This window comes from Trichechus manatus, unplaced genomic scaffold (assembly GCF_000243295.1).
Source record: "Trichechus manatus latirostris isolate Lorelei unplaced genomic scaffold, TriManLat1.0 scaffold00218, whole genome shotgun sequence".
NCBI classification, from domain to species: Eukaryota; Metazoa; Chordata; class Mammalia; order Sirenia; family Trichechidae; genus Trichechus; species Trichechus manatus.
The window spans coordinates 793,379-800,266 of record NW_004444154.1 but is presented as its reverse complement, the minus strand read 5'-3'; positions in this window follow the sequence as shown (position 1 = coordinate 800,266).

The window sequence follows — 6,888 nt, the reverse complement described above, 5'->3', positions numbered from 1 at the left end:
GAGAGTATGGCCCCCAGACACCCTTTTAGCTCAGTGGTGAAGTTACCTCCAATGTTCACCGTTCAACCTGGGAGTGGACAGACCTGTAAAACCAAATGGGACTAATGAGGTACAGGAGTCCGGTGACAAGGGCTAAAAGGCAGAAGGGGGCAAGGAAGCTGGTGATAGGGAACCCAAGTTTGAGTAAGGATATTGTTGATGTGTTGTGAGATTGTTAACTATTGTCATAGTGCAATATGTGTAGTAACTGTTAAATGAGAAACTATTTTGTTCTGTAAGCCTTCATCTTAAGTGAGAAGAGCAGCACAATGGGAAGAACGTAGTCAATGTCACTGAATTGTGCATGTAGACATTTTTGAAATGGTGTATCTTTGCCTATTTGTATTTTCACCAGAAAAAAGAGGTTAAGAAGTTAGAGGGTTTGACATGTTATGGGGTTGTTAACCAGTGTTATAAAACAATATGTGTACTAGTGTTTCATGAGAAGCTATTTGTTCTGTAAGCCCTCACCAGAAGTACAATAAAAAAAAAAAAAAAAACTAGAAAATAAAAAAAAAAAGTAAAAATAAAGAAGTGGTAGATCTTTGGCTATGCATACTTCTACCAATAAAAAATATTAAATTTAAATAATAATAATTACAGCAGCTCATACATGCTTTTCTGCAATGTAGAGCTATCGACCACAATAATGATAAGAGTAATAAAACATGCCAATGTATTCTATGCAAAGCACTTTCGCATCATTATGTTATTTAATTCTAATACAAACAAATGAGATGAAGGAGACAGGCATGGCTCCCCCAGTTTTACAGATAGAAAACAAGTGTCAGAGAAGGTGTGTGACTTGGCCAAGATCATGCAGCTATTAAAGGTTGAGAAAGAAAGGGCACAGACCGAGGCAGGCCACTGAGCTCCACCCCTCATGAACTCAAAGCTGGCATTCTGTCTTTACAAAGGAGAAAAAGAAAGAATGACTGTGGGATTCTCCTATAGAATTTTTTTGATCGAAATGTTCAGTAACGGTGGCTAGGCACCATCCAGTTCTTCTGGTCTCATGGCAAGGGAGGCTGTCGTTCATGGGGGCAATTAGCCACACATTCCATTTCCTCCTCCTATTCCTGACTCCCCTTCCTCCGTTGCTTCAGGCAAATAGAGACCAATTGTTGCGCCTTGGATGGCTGCTTGCAAACTATTAGGACTCCAGGTACTACGCAACATACTTGGAGGTAGATCAGAAGCACTAAAGATGTTATTAGGTCAATTAACTATAGAAGAATCCTGATCAAAAGGGAGAAAATGCAGAACAGAATTTCAAATTCTCATGAACTTCAGAATTTCTGGAGCCATGGAGGCTGGATGAACCCCTGAAACTATTGCCCTGAAATAATATTTAAAAATTAAACCAAAAATATCCCCTGAAGTCTTTTTAAAACCAAACAATTATTTAGCTTAACTACTTTAAAAATATCTACCTTGAGCACTATGCTCTTTGAGAACTTTCTATAAGGGATAAAACTGACAACAGCTACTGGAAAGAATAGATAGGAACCTTATGGGCAGTGAGTATACGTTAATGGGGGTGGAACAACTCAGAAAAGGAAGGTGAGAATGGTTACACAACTCAAAGAATGCTAATCAACGTCACTGAATTGTACATGTAGAAACTGTTGAATTGGTATATGTTTTTCTGTGTATATTCTCAATAACAACAACAAAATAAATACAATTAAAAAAAAAAAAAAAAAAGAACGGGATACCAGAGGGACAGGAAGCAGGAAGAGATGAGAGAATGGTTTAAATAAATGTAGAAAGAGAGAACTTAGAAGAATTTAAAGGATTAAACAAAGGACTCCCACTTGTGGACACTCGCAACTCAAAAACTAAGAGGCAGATGATGGCCAGAAAGAGTGGAATGCCTAAAAAATGAAAAGGAGGGAGGGTCATGTCCGTCTATTTTCGTATGTCTCCATAGCACATAAGAGGCAAGTATGGGCCTGATAGAATCTCTGGGGGGTGCAAACAGTTTATTCACTCTGCTGCTAACCAAAAGGTTGGCAGTTTGAGTCCATCCAGAGGTACCTCAGAAGTAAGGCCTGGCTATCTACTTCTGAAAAATCAGCCATGAAAACCCTATGAAACACAGTTCTACTCTGACACACATGGGATTGCCATGAGTCAGAATGGACTCAAGAGAAACTGTTTTTTGTTTTTTTTTTAAATGGGTCTAATAAGCATCCAGCAATGACCCCATATAGAAACAATCTATGTGACTCTCCTTCCTAGGTTTTAATTAGGCTTTATCAGGGAGGGTTAGCGATGTGAAAGAGTGAGAATATTTCCCTAAATCAGTGGTTTCAAACAAGGGAGATTTTGCCCCAGGACGAACGTATAGCGTGTTTTTGGTTGTCATCATGTGCAGGGGGTGGGTGGAGGGGGGTGAATGATACTGGCATCTAGTGGGTAGAGGCCAGGGATACTGCTAAACATCCTACAATGTATAGTACAGCCCTCCACAACAAAGGATTATCCGGCCAAAAATGTCGATAGCGTCAAATTTGAGAAACTCTGCCCTAAACTAATAAACCCAGCATCTATAGCTGGCGGACTTTACTCGAGCCTTGATTCTGGTTGAACCCGTGCCCCTAACTTTCTAGGTAAGGCTCTCCAGAGCAGAGAAGAGAGGATGGAATTGGGACAAGGTTCTTTTCCTAGCAACTTGGCTGGAGAACCCCCTGAAGATGAATGTTCCTAAGGAATCAGTGACGTTCAAAAGAGTAGGACTCACCAATCCAGTGCTGGGCCTGGGAATTCTCAGGAACTGGGGATGAGGAAGAGTAATTCAAATAGATGGAGACAATCTGAGAGAAAGCAGAACCAACAGGATAGGCCTGGGGCTTCTGTGATGAAAGCATTCAGCTGTCAGAGAAGTGCCAGTCTGGAGTCAGATATGTTATCTCCTTCTAACTCTGTTCCTAACAACCTAGGTGGTGAGGGGTCAGATATGCTGGGGATGAAACCCTGTCTCCATCTCCTACACCCTCTGAACTTTCTTTCCTATGTAAATATAAAATTATGGCACGACAATGTTCAAGGAACATGAAGTATAGTAATTCACATAAAGGTCCAGATACTAGCTCATGGTGACTATTATTACTGTCTTCTTCACATTCTCCCTCTCATTGAGCCTTGGGTTCTTTAATAATAAAGACATGACATTGAGCTAATTCCTTTCCAAAAGTTTTTTCCAGCCTAAAAATCTAGTATGTCATGGAGCTCTTCTGGAATTTTCCAGGTTTCTGGACTGCTAATTTTTGGAATGAAGAAGGATGGTCAGACTTTGACTCACTTACTTTGGACACATCATCAGGAAAGACCAGTCACTAGAAAAGGACATCATGCTTAGTAAAGGGGACAATTGGCAAAGGTGAGGGAAACTTCCATGAAGTGAATTGACACAGTGGCCAAAACAATGGACTCAAACACAGCAATGGTCATGAAGGTGGCGCAGGACTGGGCAACATTTTCATTCTGTTATACATAAGGTCTCTATAAGTCAGAGTCAACTTGATGGCATGTAACAACGATGTGTGACATTGCCATTCAAAGATCCAGAGGTCTCTGTCACCTTGAGAGACAGATTTTTCTGTCCTGAAATTTTGCCCTTCTGTAATTTGCACCCTCTGATGTCAGCTACCACATCTAATTCAAGCATTGTCCCAGCCTGGATACTGCTCACACCTCCTTTAGAGTATCTCAGGTCTAGTGGGAACATCCTCAACATCTTCTCTCTGTTACAACCACATTGTACACTACCAGCCAAGAACCTGGCATATTTCTGAAAGGAGGACATTATGTTACAGGAAGGAGGTGTGTGATTTATTATATGAAAATAATTTTAGCTAAATTAAATTTTTGCTTTTGATATTTAACACATAATTATTTTTACTATAGAAAATGCATAAAATTAAAAACAAGAAAATTCCACCATCCAGAGATGATTAGTATAACATTTAGGTATAATTTAATTCAAAAGGTAGATAGATCACTCTGTGCAGTTCTATAATCTGCATTTTCCCTTAGAAATATGTCATGAATATTTTCTATGCCAATTCATATACCGTATCTTCACCTTTTAAGTGGCTGCATGGCATGCTTTTCTGGAATATGCAATAGTCAATTTATCTACTCCATATTGATGGCATTTGTGTTCTAATTTTTATCTATTATCCACTCTGTGAAATAAATACCCATGCACCTATATATTTGTGTATCTGTTCAGTCATGTACTTAGGATAAATTCCCACCAAAATGGAAACTTCATATGAAAAGGAGCCTTAAATATCTTGTTCATCTTTTTATCCTCAGTTCCAAACTGTGCTAACTGGCACATATTACATTCTCAGTATATGTTTGTTGATTAAATAAAATTCTTTGAAGTGGAATTGTTGGCCTAGATGGTGTGTATTATGGGTTGAATTGTGTCCCTTAAAAAAATATGTTGCAGTCCTAAATCCTGTATTGGTGAAGACGATATTGTTTGGGAAATATGGTTTTTCTTTGCAGATGTCATCAGTTAACAACATCACGCTGGAGTAGGATGGGTCCTTATCCCTTCTGAGTGGTGTCTTATAAAAAGGGAGACACACGGGGGAAGACAAACACCATGTGATGATGGAGGCAGATGCATCCATAAGCAACAAAGGAATGCCAAGAATTGCCAACAACCACCAAAAAATAGGAGAAATGGAACAGTTTCTCTCTTAAAGCCCCTGGAAGAAATTGACACAGCTGAGACCCTGATTTGGTTTTCTAGTCTCCATAACTGTAAGAAAATAGATTCGTGTTCTTTAAAGTCAGCCACTTTGTGGTATTTTGTTATGGTGCCCTAGAAACTAAGGCAGTGTGCACTTATTATACTTTGACATACATTATGAAGTTGTACACAGAAAAATCAACAACTTTGTCTGGGAAAGCCTGTTTTTTATTGCTCTTGCCAATATTGAGAATCATCAATATTTCAAACTTTGTCAAAATTATACTCAAATAATAATCTCATTTTTCTTATCTCTTAGATTCCTTGTAATAGTAAACTTCTCTGCTTCTGTTATTTGCCATTTATATATGTTTTGAAGAGAATTGTGGTGCTGGCAAAGAATATTGAGTATACCATGGACTGCCAGAAGAATGAACAAATCTGTCTTGGAAGAAGTACAGCCAGAATGCTCCTTAGAAGCAAGGATGGCTAGCCTTCATCTCAGTACTTTGGACGTGTTATCAGGAGGGACCAGTCCCTGGATAAGACACATGCTTGGTAAAGTAGAGGGTCAGTGAAAAAGAGGAAGACCCTCAATGAGATGGACTGATACAGTGGCTGCAACAATGGGGTCAAACATAGCAGTGATTGTGAGGATGGCACAGGACTGGGCAACATTTCATTCTGTTACATATAAAGCCACTATGAATTGGAACTGGCTTGATGGCACTTAACAACAACAGCAATACTTATCTTTTTATTTGTCTGTCATGATCTTTGCCTATTTTTCCATTGAATATTCTGTTCTTTCAAATTGATTTCCAAGTACTCTTTACATACAAGGATACTAACAGTCTGTCGTGCACATTAAAGATATTTTACTGAGTGTCATTGGTCTTTTAACCTTTTTTCTCATGTTATTTCTTACACACACACACACACACACACACACAATTTATTTGTAGTAGATATTTTCATCTATTCCTTTATTTTGGAGTTTTGGGTCACATAAACTCAAATGTCTTCAGGAGCCAGGCAGATAACAGGAATGTGTAAAAGGATTGTATGTAAAACTACATATAATGCTGTTAATGAGACAAACCACCATAAATCACACACCCTTAGAGCTTGGAATTCAATTCTTTCCTTCCTTCCTTTCTCCCTGTTTCTTTCTCTCTCTCTCTTTTTTTCTTTCTTCTAAAATTCCTCTCATGACCAAGCTAAATGAATCTGTGGACAGGATTTGAGCCACAGTCTATGATCTCTGATTTTATGACTCCTGGGATTTAAGCCATGATTCCTTCAAAAAAACTGTATCTAAATCAGAATGAAATTATAAAATATATTTTATAGGCCATATAGAAAGACAGGAAAGATAGGAAAAAGAAAATAAAGCCTCCAAACAGAAAATAACAAAAAATAAATAAAAATGTCAAATTTAAGAGGTCCCTGGGTAGCACAAGAAGTTTGTGACTGGCTACTAAGCAAAAGTTTGCAGTTCAAACCCACCCAGTGTTGCTGTGGAAGAGGGACCTCGCAACTTGCTTCTGTAAAGATTACAGCCAAGAAAACTCTGTGAAGTAGTTCTATTCTGTAACACATGCTGTCACCATGAATGAGAACTCAACACCAACATTTTAAAAAATATATTAATAATTACATTAAATGTAAATTGTCTAAATATTCCTATTAAAAGACAAAGTTTGGTAGAGAATATATTTTTTAAAAAATGGTTCACCTATATGCTGTCTACAAGAAACTCTTTTGGAATATAATGATATAGGTAGGTTGAAAGTAAAAGGACAAAGTCATATCATGAAAACACTAATTACAGGAAAACAGGAGTAACTATATCAATATCAAAAAATAAACTCAGAATAAAGAAAATTACCTAGTACATAGGTACTAGATAATTAGATAATTTTCATAGTATATAATATATAATTATAAAAGCATTACATCCACCAAAAATATATAACAATCTTAAATATTTATGCACTAAACAACAGAACTAAAAACTATGTGAAGCAAAACTGGTAAAAGTAGAAACAGATAAATCCACAATTATAGCTAGAAATTTTAACACCCCTATCTCAGCAACTCATAGAACTACCAGACAGAAAACCAGCAAGGAT